Source organism: Magnolia sinica, chromosome 15 (assembly GCF_029962835.1).
Source record: "Magnolia sinica isolate HGM2019 chromosome 15, MsV1, whole genome shotgun sequence".
Lineage (NCBI taxonomy): Eukaryota > Viridiplantae > Streptophyta > Magnoliopsida > Magnoliales > Magnoliaceae > Magnolia > Magnolia sinica.
The window spans coordinates 6,792,827-6,808,817 of NC_080587.1; positions in this window are offsets into that span (position 1 = coordinate 6,792,827).

Below are 15,991 nucleotides of genomic sequence, written 5' to 3' on the forward strand. Positions count from 1 at the left end.
TACAGATGAAATCTTTTTACTCACATTGAGAACACTAGGTAATTCTACTTTCTTTGTTTTCCAGATCTGTATGCTATAGCTCACACTGGGACAAAGGCTAAAAAGATGATAATGATAATATATTCGTGACCTTTGCATCTCCTTGTATTAGATTCTCCATATTCAAAATGGAGAACAATCTATTTATACAAAGCTATGCATCATTCCTTCCCATCAAGGCTGCATGATTAAGTACCTGAGAAAGTGCAAAAAGGTGACATGTTTATCTTATTTGCAACAAGCAACATAATTGCTTATCATTTATTTGTCCAATGAAATGCATTCATGAATATTGAAATTTTTTCAGTTACTTGCAGCAGGAATGACAGAATTCTGAAAAAAAGATCAGGATCGTGCTTTGCTGACCATCAAGAGTATACCTGTGTTGGTGTGTTTTATATAGTTTTGTTGCTTCTTATATTCTCTTATGATTCCTTGCCTAATGTTGTGGTTGTGTGGATCTCTTGACTGGCAATCATTCAGAATGCAGGATCACAAGATTAATGTAAAACCTTTTTCTGATGAAAGGTAGAGGTAGATTTAATCACTAACCCAAGAGGCATGCTACTTGCAGGCATGCAGACACCTGATACAACTGTCACACAGAAAGTCAAAACTTGAAACACATGTTGGTGATCCAAACCCTTCAACGCACTGGCGTCATGATGAATGTGTCTTTACCTACTATCAGTTTTGTCCATTCATCAGGTGAGCCACACTTGTATTGAGAAAATGGATGCAGTTTTGTCCATTCATTAAGTGAGCCACACTTCTATTGAGAAAATGGATGCTTACAAGATTGATAAGATGATAACCAATGGTACATGAGTGGACCACTAATTCACCATATTAGTGGACTGACCAAACTTTTACACTAGTACACTTTCAACAAGGGGTAGACCTGATGAGTGGAATGGATCTCACACGCGTATGCAATACTGGCACACGTGAGGACCCTTATAACTGTCCTCTGTGTTTACTTTATTTATGTAATATCTCCACAACAGCCAAAGAACTGGTGTATGTTCACAGGAATGTATATACCATGTATTGTAAACATAACATTCTCTAGAAGCTCAGTTAACAGTTATAGCATCATTGATATGTGCAGGATTTGCGAAATTGGTTACAGCTTTTGCAAGAAATGGTCACAGATGAGAAGTATAGATTGAGGTGGAGTTTTGTCTATAGCTATAGTTTCTTAGTCTTCAGAGTTGTGGCATTGTTTGTGTTTATATTTCATGCATACAAGCGAACACTTGTAGAACACTTGTAGGCTACATGTTTGTGTGAGCAGGAAGTGTTTTTAACCGACCATCCCTTATCTACTTGGCATGAGAACAGAATAATGAAACTTTGCATGGTATTGCATTTTTAATTTTAACTTTAATTTATTTATTTTGGCAGCTGTTGAACCGTGTCAGGAAATGTCAATAGTGCAGCCCAATTCAGAGTAATGGAAGAATCTCTGATGAAATCTCTTTATTCACATCAAGAACACTAGGTAATTCTGCTTTCTTTGTTTTCAAGATCTGTTTGCTATAGCTCGGACTGGGACAAAAGCTAAAAAGATTATGATGATAATATATTTGTGAGCCTTTGCATCTCCTTGTATTAGATTCTCCATAATCAAAATGGAGAACAATCTATTTATACAAAGATATGCGTCATTCCTTCCCATCAAGGCTATAGGATCTATTGGTTTTGATTTTATAGTCACTCAAATGGTAATATTAGTAGAAATAATTCTGAAATGTTTAGCAACATCTACAGAGACATCACTGTTGGCAGTTAACTAATCATGGCAATATATGGGAGCTAGTGAAGATCTCAACTTTTCATGGCTCAATGGTACGTGCATGGTTTTCTTAGTTTACATGAATAATGACTAATTCATTCATAGTTTGGGGGTAAAATATTTAATCCAAAGTTACTGTTATGTTGCAGAAATGCCACATACTTGAAGTTTCAGATACATGTCGAACCTTGATCTCCAATCTTCCTATCGATGACCCAGCTACAATTTTGCATCTTCCAACAAAATATCATTCTATGAATGGATTCGACCAAACTTCCATCCGATACAACAGCTTGGATTAGAGAAGCCAGACCTGGTACCTTTAATCCCTTCCGTGTTCAAGTATTTGAGGGAAAGGGGGATGCAAGTCGAAGTAAAGGTTGTCAACATTGCAATTGACGCTCTGCGGCTTCATACATTCATGGATGTGGCCCACTAGACTGCATGGACAAACGATCAAGACCACCATCCATCTGCTCGCCCCTACCGTTGTGGGTGATTGTACAGAAGACGGAGAATCCGTTCTACCTTATTTCAGTTGCAGTCAGATTATGAAGACCAGCATATACACACACCTACTGTTTGTGGGTGATTGTACAAAAAACATGTGGATAGGAGAATCCTAGCTGCTCAATTTTCTCTGTTGAATGTGATATTTATACAGTTTGTACAAAAAATGGCTGATTTTTGTCATCACCCGTTTGCTTGAAGGCTCTTACTCAGACGGATTGGATTTTCCAATTGATGTGATATTTATACAATTGCCTGTCGCCATAGGGCTTATAAGATTAACATACCAGATGATCCACCCATGAGCCATGCAGGCCCAATCAAGCAGTAGACCTTCTCAAATTGAAAATGAAGCACCAGGCCTCTCAAATTCTATGTCAAGGGAGGGAAAGCTGGTGTTCAAACGGGATTCTTCAGATCGAGCATGGATGGTCCTCATTGATTGCAAGTTTATCAGCTGCTATACTTCAAGAGTAGGTTTCAGGAAGCAATGATCACTTTACTAGCTGTTTGTAGCTCTATTCTTGTGTTGATTTTAGAAGGCTAAAGTATAAATGGATGTTAAGTAGAGAGAGAGAGATTGTATTTATTTTAGAATGCATGTAACCAGATATGTAGTCTGACTGTTATGCTGGTTATAAGTAATCATGAGTTTCATGTGCTATGTTTATGTTAAGTAATTGATTGGCCATTGTATTTATTTATTTATTGATTTATTTTTAGTTTATTTTTTTAAATTGTCAATCTCTCTATTTAATCTTTTTTTTCATACTTGTACTATGAAATTTGCCGATGCCAAATAGCTCCAACAAGAATTGCAAGTTTGGTGGGCTGATGGCAGATTACAGGTCTCAAGAATTTAGAGGATCCCAGGTTAAGTCTCAATACCAATTTTGGTGGGCCCATGCCCTCCACATCAGACTTACACATGTGAAGTAGCTTTTTCCCAGATTAATCACATCCATGGATAATTTTTTTAAATTCATTTTTGCGAAACCTTTTCCTAGATTAATCACACCCAAACAGAACGTCTGTTCCAATTACAAGCATATGTTTGTTGAACCTGGGGCCTTGTTTGGTAGATGATTAAAAATTAGTTCATCTCATTTTAATTATCATTAATTATGCATTAGAATTTAGAGATCTTGTTCTCTAATACTATTGAAAATCAGTGGTTTTAAAAATAATAAAAAAATTGAAAATTCAAAATTTTCAAAATTTCAGGATTTTCCCATCAAAATATTTTTTTGAATTTTTGAATTAAAAAGTGCGGTGTGTGTGCTTTGTCCCACATCGGAAATGCAAAGAATAGTTTTGTGGTTTATATGAGATGTTGAGAAGGGTATTCTTACTTGGAGTTTTTTGGAGGAGATGAAACACGCGTTCGCACTGGAACGCACGCACGCGAGCGCACTCAGGCCCGGGCACAGGCATGGGCGTGGGCGAGGGCGTGGGCAGTGAGGCAGTGTGGCTGTAGTGGCGCTAGATGGCGCACTTCGCATGTGCGCATCGTTTCGCAGAGTGGTCGCTCCCTCGCGACCTTACGCAAACCGCGTGAGACGGTGCGACCTCGGTGAGATGGGTCTGGTCAGAGCCTTAGGGTGGTGTGGATTTGAAATGTTGGAAATGAGCCTGAGTTTTATAGGTGACTGAGAACGGTCGGATCTTAAATCCGAAACGTCCAGCCGTTTCTTAAACGGATGGCTACCTTAAAAGCCACAACGGTCCGAAAACGGACGGGCCAGGATGATCCAATGGTCAGATCTATAGATCTAATGACCAGAAATGTCTGGGATTAATGGACAACGGCCAGAAACATTTTTCAAACGTTCTGGACCATTGAATATCACACAGCAATGGGTCTAAACCTGAGGCCTATATAAACTGGACCATTCCAGTCCGATTTCATCATCTCAACACACCATCTCTCCCATCAAATCAGATACAGTCCATACCTTCATACTAGAATACTGTTATCATCTCCATTGTCTAAGTCTACCAGAATAAATCTACTGTGTTAAAATTGTTCCATAGTGGACCTATCGTGATTGCTGCACGCTGGATCCAGATAAGGCTTGTCTTATCCTGGAAGCAATTCGCCTGTAACCCATCAACAGTTGATAAGGGGGCGAATCACGCTTTAAGGACAACGTATTTTATACGTGATTCAGCCTAGTGATAATTTTTATTTTTTATATTTTTTATTTTCGGTGTATCCAAAAAAAGTTTTTTCTTTTCTAACAAATACATAATTACTGCATGTTAATAGCGTGCTCCACAGAGTAAACTCTGTATCCTAAAATGAACTGGTAAAACAGATGGACAACATGGAAAAAACATATACATCATAGTGGACCCCACAGAGTAAACTGTGTATGCTATAGCGACATGAAATATGAACAGTCAAAAGTATCCTGGATTGCAAAGGAAGGTGGACCACCATGTTGATGTTACGAAAGCAACAGCATTGTCAGCTTATTGATATTTTCCATGAGCTTTTTTTTTATCTTTCTTTGTTGACTCCTTTTTCTGCCACTTGATCTAAAATAGCATATAGGCCATAATTTTATTACCTTCCATTCCACATTATCACTATTTTCAGTTGCAGGGCATTTCCAATAGCAGAAGCATTTCTCCCTGCTTTTGTTAAAACAACGTTGGGGAAGTCGAATTCTCTACGTCAGCGGGAGTTTGAATTCTCTACGTCAGCGGGCAGTTTGAATCAGAACGTTAAAACAATGTTACTTCTCCCTAATAAAAAACGTTGGGGAAGTCGAATTCTCTACGCCAGCGGGAGTTTGAATCAGAATGTTAAAACAATGTTACTTCTCCCTAATAACAGGTTTCAAGAATTTAGGGGTTCCCACAAAATTATTGCCTGAATCTCAATTTTGGTGGGCCCCATGCCTTCCACATTAGATTTTCCTGGCTTGATCACAACCGTGGATCATTTGTTTTTCTTTTTTGAAACTTAAGGCATGTTTGTCAACTCTTAAAAAATTAACTTAATGCGGAACGCCGAAAGCGCTCCACATTAAGCTTTGTTTGTTAACTCTGAATTCAGAAAAACTTCCATCATTTCACGGAATCTTGCAAATTGCCAAAGATATTCCGTCTTGAATACACAACTTAATTTTTTTCTTCTAAAATTGCCCAACATAATTTATGTGTTAGATCCATACGGTACATCAACTTTTCTAAATCATTCTTGAGCATGAGCCCTAAAAATGAGGCATATCCAAAGCTCAAGTGGACCACGCTACAAAGACAGAAGGGGAATTGAATAATTATCCTTGAAACCTTTCCAGGGTCCACCGTAAGGTTGATTTGTCATCTAACCTCTTCATAATGTCAAAAGGACCTGGATAAAGGTAAAACACAAACATTGGATTGATCAAAGCCTTCTGTAGCTTTAAGAAGTTTTTAATGGTAGGCTCTCAATTCCCATTGTTTATAGCGGTGTGGCCAAGTGAGCCTTATATCTACTTCATCTTTTTTTAAACTTATACTCTACAATGGTGTGAAAAAATGGATGGACGGTGTGGATAAAACATATATATCAAGGTAGGCCCCACAGAACCCCTCACAGGAGCATCCATACTGTCCTGGTTGGTAGTACCCTCCCCAAATAGAAATTGGATTGCGTACTGAGTTACTCAGTACGCTCTCATCGTACTAGTAAACTCAGTTGGGCCCACCTTGAATGTATGTAGTCTATCCACGCCGTCCATCCGTTTTTCCACCTAATTTAAGAGCTTAAGCCCAAAATTTAAGCATATACAAAGATCAAGTGGATCATTCCGCTGGAAACAGTGGGGATAATGATTTCCACCATTGAAGCCTTTCTAGGCCCCCTAGCGATGTTTATTTATCATCCAATCTGCTCATAAGATCATACAGACATGGATGAAGGGAAAAAACAAATATAATCTTGATATAAATTTTCTGTGGCCCTCAAGAATTTTTCAACGGTAGACATTCAATATTTCAACTATTTCCTGTGGTGTGGTCCATTTGAACATTTTATATCCTTAGTTTTAATATATAGTCATAAAATTATCTGTTAAAATGGATGGACGGAATGGATAAAGTAGGTAAATCATGGTGGACCTCAAAAAGTTTACTCAGCACGCTACATAGGATCTGGAAATGGAAACTGACTGTGTCGGCCAACTTCCTGGTGCGTTAACATCACTAAGTTTTTTAGACTCCATCATGGTCTATATGTTTTATCCACACCGTACGCCCATTTTAATAGATAATTTTAGGGTATGATCTCAAAAATGAAGCAGATCTAAAGTTCAAGTAGACCACACCATAGAAAGCAGGGGATTGAATGTCTTCCATTGAAGTTTTGAATCAATCTTATATTTGTTTTTTTTTCCTTTCATCCTCGTCTTTGTGACTCGTGAACAAGTTGGATAACAAATAAACATAATGGTGGGCCATAAGAATGTTTCAACAGTAGGAATCATTGTCCCACTGCTTTCCGTTTTGTGGTCCAGTTGAGCTTTATATCTACCTTGTTTTTTGTCTTAAGTCTTAAAATGATGTTGCCGAATGAATGTACGGTGTGGATATAACATATACATTATGGAGTAGCTCACATGACTTGGTGGCATTGACACAAGCACACCACGCAATCCGCGATCTCAGATCCAGAAGCGGATTGCATACTATATATGTTTTATCCACGCTGTTTATCTCTTTTTTTTTTTTTTTTTTCCAGATCATTTCATGGCATGAGCCCAAAAATAAAACGGATCCAAATCTCAAGTGGACCACCCCATAAGAAAACAGTGGTGATCGAACGTTCACTGTTAAGAACTTCCAAAGGCCCACTGTGATGTTTATTTACCATCCAACCTGTTAACTAAGGGTAAACATAAATATCGGTGTCACGCCCCGAAATTCGGTACCCGAGTTGGCCAGACCCAGGTCCGAATCGCAGGTAATGATTTAATATTAAACATTCACAACTACACTTAATTAATCTCATTACAATAATAACGCTCATCAAATACAACATTTAACTATTACAGCCTAAACTCACTTCTAAATTCTTGTTATACATTTTTTTTTCCATCGGTACAAATAAAAGATAAGTAAATTGATGATTGGATCTTCACTCCACTTTGTCCTTGACTAAACTCTGATGCCCTGAAACACTGTTATTTTGGGTATGAGCACAACCGCTCGTGGGATCTTATCCAACCAAATCTGAAATTTCTAAATTTATATTAAACAAATAATAAAATTACTTTCTTGAAATTTAAAACATGAATCAAAATATTGAATATTAAATATGATATGAATGCGATACTGGAATCATAAAGACGTACTGAATGCTACACTATCATGAATTCAATAATAAAATTAAATAATCATCACATCTTACAACACCGTACTTAGGTGTATGGTTACGTTGCATTAACGCCCATACACTTGTACCTCGTGGTGAGGAACCCATTTATACGTTAGCTGGTCAGACTACTGCTCCAGTTGTACCTCTGGCGTATGTCCGCGCACACAATTGTACTCATACACCGTACACAAAGGAGACTCCGAAGGATCCAACGGGTTCTAGGGTCTTTCACCCAAGGGACACAATTGCCCTACTTGCTAACTTTAGGGTCTCTCACCCAAGGGACACGATTGCCCTACTTGCTGGCTTTAGGGTCTTTCACCCAAGGGACACGATTGCCCTACTTGCTAATACCACAATCATTTTCTCATTTTTCTTTCTTTTTCCATAATTCCGTAATCAGTAGAGATGAATGCATGTCATGAATTATTCCAAAATCAGTAGCGAAACAATTTAATTATTTAAATCCCGATACAACAATGCAAGTTCTATACAAATGTGCAGAAATTCGATGCCGTAAAAATTCAATTCCTAAAATTTACTGAAACATCAAGCTAAAATCAATTTAATTAATATTATTTTAAACCAATTAATTTAAATCAATTACTTTAACACAGATTTAAGGTCTAAATCTCAACATTAAATTTCAGAAATAAAAGTTAGATTAAAATCTAACTCTACAATTTAATCAGATTCAGCAAATGCTAAAATTTAGAAAAGTAGATATTACGTATAAAGGAATTTGACAATATTAATTATTTCAAATAAATAAATTTTCTAAAATAAATAAAATCAGAAAGTTCATAAATGGAGGAGAATCACCCACCTGATATTTGGATCGTCGATTTCTGTACTAAACCATATACCCACGACCTACTTAGCGTCGCATGCTAGACCTAACCCACGCTTACGCTCTTAACAAGTTTCTCCCACTGACGCAACACATAGCATTAACTTGCTGTCTACACTCGTTGGATGCGTGAGAAGTTGAGTTTCAGGACACCATCTACCAATAAAAAAAATAACACCTAAGTGGTCTATTTAATGAATGGTTTGTAATGTACAAGAAATTTTATTTAAATTCTAACTTTAATTAAATTAATTTTTTTTCCACTTAAATAATATTAAATATTAGCATAAAAATATTTATTATTTTTTATTCACTAAATTTTAAAAGTAAAATTTTTATTTTATTTATCACATCAACTTAACAAATACACACACACACACACACATACACACACATATATTGAAATAACTTGATTATTTTATAACAAATTTTAATTTCTCTTTGATAATTTATTGAGAATGTATATTTAGGTTTAATCGATAAATTATTTAAATTTTAATTTAAACAACAATTTTGAACTACACGAAAAGTAAATATAAATATATATATATATATATATATATATATATATATATATATATATATATATATATATATATATATATATATATATAAGTTAAAAATCTAATATTATACTTTATTAAATTTTTAATTTAATAAATTTTTAAATATACATTAATCACTAGAATTTGAAAATATAGAAATCTAATCAATTTAGTTTCAGTTCTAAAATTTTGAAAATTTTCTTAAACTTAAGTTTATTTAAATTTAATTTAATTGACTCTTCAAATTTTAAAATTAAAATTTGAATTTTAATCTTTACAGAACAAAAATTATTACACTGATTTCTATATTATAACATTAATAATGTAATTACATTATTATTTGATAATTTAAAATTTATTATTATTATTATTATTATTATTATTTTTAACTAACTATTTAAATCTAAATTAAGAATTTTATTATTATTTATTTTTAAATCTAAATTGAATAAGGTTAAAGAAGATATTAATTTGAACTTTGGATATTATTATTATTATATAAATTATTTGTTACAATATTATGTCAGTATGATCAACCTTGTTTTATAATTGACTATTTAAATTAATAAATTTATTTTTGTTTGATACATTTAATATAATTATTATATTACTTTTTTGTTAAATTGTTAATATCATCATTTACATAATTTTTTTAAATAATAAATTATATTTATTATAACTTTTATATATGATCAAATAAAACTTTTCTATTTTATTACTTATAACATAATCACATAAATAATATTAAATACTTATGTATTAATTATGTAATATAATATTATCTTACACATGTTTACTTTAATTATGTTATATATTTTGTCATTTTTTTTTTTTTTTTAACCTACAATTATATTGTATTACTACTATATTATTATGAAACATAATATTTATATTTTAATATACCTTAATGATCTCATAAACCTTTTTATTTTATTATATATCTTATTATATATCATATTAATACTGATTACATATTACAATTATAAAATTTATAATTTGTTATTATTATTATATATTTTTATTTTATTTTCATAATCATATTTGTTTATATATACTTATCAATCTTACATCACTTATATTCACAATTCTGCATAATGAATCATCAATACTTTAAATAATTAATTATATGTTCTGTTTGTACTGTAAAATATTGTCAGATATTATAATTTATTTAAAATTAAATTTAATAATTTTTTTCTTAACAAAACATTTAAGAATTAATAAAATAATCTTAAATAAACTATTTATTTTATTCTGTAAATTTATTTTATTTTATTCATCTATAAATTATTTCAGCATTAAACATTTAAAAAAGAATAAAATAGAAATTCCTAAATGAGTAGATTCTCTACAAAAATAAAAAATAAAAAATAAATTAACTAACAGTAATAATTCTACAAAAATTTGGATTAAATAAATATAATAATAACTGAAAATGATAAATTTCATGTTACGATCACCTACCTTAAAGTCTGATGATCCGGCCCCGCTTTAATCTCTCTCTCTCTTGATTTACAGAGATCTTTCTTTCCTTCATTCCATTTATTATTATTATTTTTTAATTTAATTGATTCCTTCGATTCTTTCTCTTTTTTTTTTCTTTTTTTTTCTTTTTTTTTCTTTTTTATAAATGGATGCGTAATGGAATGGATGAGTGAGAATTTTTGGACGGTTTCATTTAGTGGGAGGTTCGGCGGCCATTACCGTACAAAACGGAAGGAAAGTGGAGAAAGTGGTTTAATCGTGCGGAAGATATAACTTTCATTTTTTTATTTTATTTTTATTTTTAAGATATAGTGGGTCCCACTAACAATGATTTAAATCTAATCCGTCCATCATCTCGGCCTGGCCAAGAGAAGATATAAAGAAAAAAATAAGGCTAATCCGAAACTCAGGTGAGCCACACACAAGCGGACGGTGGGGTTGGTTCCCACAAAAAAAATAGGTTGTTCTCGATTTTTATTTTATTTTTGAACAACAATCTAGTGGTTAAGATCAGATTAATCTCAGTGCACAGTCAATAGTTGATGTTGGCTAGATTTGGATTAGCTAATAATTAAACACGTGGTCTTAAGTATATGAGTTGAGAGAGTGCATTATAAATAAACTTATATATATTCTATCAAAATCATGTAATCATTAATGACATTAATTAATTGTTCACACTAAGCAAAACGATCACACATCAACGGTCACAATTTACATGAGCCGATAGATGCATGTGTGCATGGGTGCGTGGATGTATGCATGGGTCTATGTGTGTATACTCCAATGAAGGCAATTGTACATACATGTATGAGTACGCACATGTACCAAAATTCTAGGTCATTACATTCTACCACCCTTACAAAAATTTCGTCCCCGAAATTCAAGCACACCCACCAAAAAGGGCTGATGAAGATACTCTTTATAATCAGCTGTGTGTCTAAATGTTTACTACATTCCATGTATAGTAGTTTTGTGTGAGTACAAGCGTGTATAAATTACTACACAAATTTAGGTTATTACAATCGGCTTCATCCAAAACTTTTGAGGTCACTAATAAGCTTTTAATGGTGGGCATTCAATCACCACTGTTTCCTATGGGGTGGTCCACATGAGATTTGGATCTTCTGCATTTTAGATCTTTCCTTAAAATTATTTGAAAAAAAAAAGAAAAAAAAAGATATACGATGTGGATAAAACACACATCAAGGTGGGGGCAGCACAGCACCATTAATAGTCTTTAATCAATCTACCTTCCTGGATCCAACGGTGGTGATTTTCTTAATCTGTTTTTTTTTTTTTTTTTCTAAATAATGATATTTTAATTTTCTATTAAGTAATTAGTTTATTTAAATTAAATATAATAATTTTATTTTCATTTAATAAAAAAATATATTTTTTTATATAATGTAAAACCTTTTGAAATAGGAAATAGGGGCAAACAGGACAAATTAACATATTTTAGACATTCCATATGTTTGTTAAGACACCGGTTGTTTCAAATTCAGTACTTAATTTTCAGACTTCAACCATAATTATCAAATAAGTTTATTAGCTTGGGATTTCAGATTTAGGCTTAAGATTTTAGGTTCAGTCTTTAGACTTCAGATTTAACAAATGGGGACTTAGTATAATTGTGATTAAGGGTTTAAAATGCTGCTTTCTTGTGCTGAATCAGAGATGGAGATATGGGCCCACCTGAATTGGCATAAAGGCATGAACCTAATTGTGCCCTGGTGAGCAAAGGGATGGTGTCTCAGGTGGGCTTTACTATGTGAAATCCACCCCAACCATCAGGTGCACCATCTCAGGTTAGGTTCCGGACAAAAAATAAAAAATAAAAAATGAGCCCCATATGTGATTCAGGTGAACCGCATGCTTATAAAAAGTGTACAATGCAACATTTGCTCTCTAAATTGTGGTGGGCCCTGCGTGGTTCCTTGTGTTGAGTTTAAAAGGATAAATGTATAAATGGATGTTTAAGTACAGGAAGAAAGAGAGATTGTATTTATTTAAGAATGACCAAAAAATAAAATAAAAATTTGTACCAGGGGATAGCTCTAACCATCTGATTTTCCCCTCAAAATCAGACCACTAACTATTTTACTTTTAACCATCCATCTGAGAGCCATTAATTGGATGGCTTGGATTTCTTGATCAGTATGATTTTAGAGACAGACTCCATCTATGATGAGACCCAAAATTTGGAAGGTCTGGATAACTATACATCAGTGCCGCATGTGAGGAGTATGAGTCACCTCCTCACGTGAGGGTCTACCCCCATATATGGACCATCGAACCGGGGAAGGCGGATTCGTCCTCCCCCCTCTCCAACTGGGAACGGGCAAGAGCTTTGAGTGGCCACCGTGATGTATTAGTTTTATCCAAACCGTCCATTCATTTTTCCATATCATTTCAGCATACAAGTTTGAAAATTAGGAAAATCCAAGAAACAGGTGGACCACAAAATGGGGATTAAAATATAACAGTTGAAAACTTCGTAGGGGCCATGAAAGTTTTGGATCGAGCTGATATTTATGTCTTCTATTCATCCAGGTCCATGTAACTTTATGAATAAGTTGGATGGAAAATAAACATCACGGTGGGCCCTACAAAAGTTTCAACGGTGAGAATCATGATCACCCCTGCTTCCTGTGATGTGGTCCACGTGAGCATTGGATTTGGCTCAATTTTTATTTTGCATTCTGAAATGATAAGGAAAAATGAATGGACGGTGTGGATAAAACCCATACATCAGGATGGCCACTCAAAGCTCCTGCCTGTTCCTAGCCGGAGACTGCCAGTGGTAGGACGCGGATACCCAGTGTCCTGACCAATTCAATTGTAATTCAGTTGGGATCAATCCACCAACTTTCGGTCAATTGGGTTTGGTTTGACCCGAACACACATTGTAGCCTTGGGTTTAAGAATTGGATGGTTTCATCTAGCCTAGCCCATTCATAATCTTTATAGTTGGGTTGGACCAGGATGCATATGGTTCAACCCTACCCTGACCCACTACCAATTTAGCTTAGTCCAATCTACTACCAATTTAGCTTAGTCCAATCTCCGTTGGGAGCGGCTCAATGGGGCCTGTTGACCCACTGGCTGAACCAAAACATTACCACACATGTAGCGCAAAACCCGGGAATAGACCAACCAGGCCATGGATGGCCCTAATTGATGGGTTAGGCTTAAAAGCCATCTAGGACCATTGCTAACCCTGTATGTAATGTATGATGTTTTCATGAGTTAGGTTAGCTTAGGTGGGATGGAAACTATGAACTCAAGATTTTTACATAAAGGTAATGAAAAATCCCATTCTTAGCTGTTTATTCACAAGACAATGACAATGGTTTGGTTAGGTGGTTGTCTACTGCTTTTATGGTGGGGGCGAATGGTTAGGTAGTTGTCTATTGCTTTTATGGTGTGGGCCAATGGTTAGGTAGTTGTCTATTGCTTTTATGGTGTGGGCCAATGGTTAGGTTTGGTGGTTGTCTATTGCTTTTATGGTGTGGGCCATGTGTCTACTGCACAAGTTGAAAACCATAAGTACATGATAGTGGACCCAATTGTTCTGTAATCTCTTAGCATGCCATGAAGAGTAATGTAGAGGAAGTAGATGCAAAAATGGAAAATTCAATTCAAGGATGTCTGATTGTCATACAACAAAGGGGAGTTGGATGCCATCAACCCATTTAGTAAAAAAAGATGGTAGCCAAACTTATCTGAATCATGCAAATTGTAATTTAAAAGGAATCCAATTGGATGATTAATGCCTTAGGAATTGTTTGGACGTACAAACTTGTTTAGTAGATTAATACTGGAGCATTAATCTGATCTATAAGAGCCGATGCCAATCCTAGTTTCAACAAAGGCTGGATACAAAAGAAATGCAGGAGGGCCTACATATGTAAACTGCTAGGGCCTTGTTTAGTAGATGCATAAAAATGAATTAATCTCTTTTTAATTAGCAATAATTATGTGTTAGAGATCTTCATCTTTAATGCATAATAACAGTGAATGCTTGTTTAAATAGTGGAAGAAGTAGAAGTATTTATTTCAGAATTCATATGGGTTGGTTTTATATAGGGCTGTACATGAGCAAAGTTAGCTCGATAACTCGCTCGACTCGACTTGAAAAAGCTTGATTCGACTTAGATCAAAACTGAGTTCGAGCCAAGCCGAGCTGATTTTTGAGCTCGAAAAAATTTCAAACTGAGTTCGAGCTTGCCTGAGCTCGACTTGACTCAGATCGAACCCAACTTGAATCGAACTCGGATCGATTCAGTTCGGTGATTCGGTTACTTTGATATTGCTGCTGCTCACCAAGTGTTTGATAAAATGACTCAATGAAGTGTGACTGGTGGCAAGGAATGTAGGTATATGAAACAAATACCCTTTTTTTTTAAAAATGTTGTTTACAAGGTGTTTGATTAAATACCTGTAAATCCATTGCTGTTGTTTTACATACAGCAAGATTTTGAAAGTGTAGTTCATGTGTTTGTGAAAATAATGCACTGACGAACTTGGCTCGAACTCAGCTCGAACTGGCCTGAGCTGCTGACTGAACTGAGCTAAGTTGACCAATCAGGCCCGAGGACCGAGTCGAGCCGAGTTCGAGCTGAGGTCAGCAAGTAGCCGAGCTGAGTCGAGCCTCGACTTGGATCGACTCATGTACACCTCTAGTTTTATGTTAAAGGAATCCATCTTCCATTCTATTCCCTGCTTGGCTGGGTATCTATCTACTTACTCGAAATTTGCCCATGGCAAATGGCGGGCAGGAATACTAACTTTGGTGGGCCATTGCAAAAATAGTGGATTTTGAGAATTTAGGGGGCCACAAAATTAGGATTGAGGATTAAGCCTTGATGTCAATTTTGGTAGGCCCCATACCCTCCATGTCAGATTTGTACATGTGGAGCAGCATTTTCCTGATTTAACCGCCATAAAATTGTGATTAAGAGGTTAAAACACTACTTTCTTGTAAGGAATCTGACATGGAGATAAGGGGCCCACCTGAACTGCCATCAGGGCATGATCCTGATTTTGATCCTAATGATCCCCTACCCAAATAGACAATTTGATCCTAATGTGGCCCACAAGGTTTTAATGGTCAATAAGCATTGTTTCCTGTGGTGTGGTACACCCGAGATTTGGATGTGCTTCAACTTTTTTGGAATCATGCCCTTAAATGACTTTCAAAACTGATGGATGGCATGGACGTAAGTCGCATTCATCACAGTGGCCCCCACAATTAGGGATCCATCACAGCCGCATCTATTAATAGCTGTCATGATCACTTCAAATTAATGGTGAAGAATCTAAGATAGATGAAACATGTGTAATAGGAGAACGGATTGGCTACTCCCCTTGCCACCAGCCGTTCGGTGCCGTTT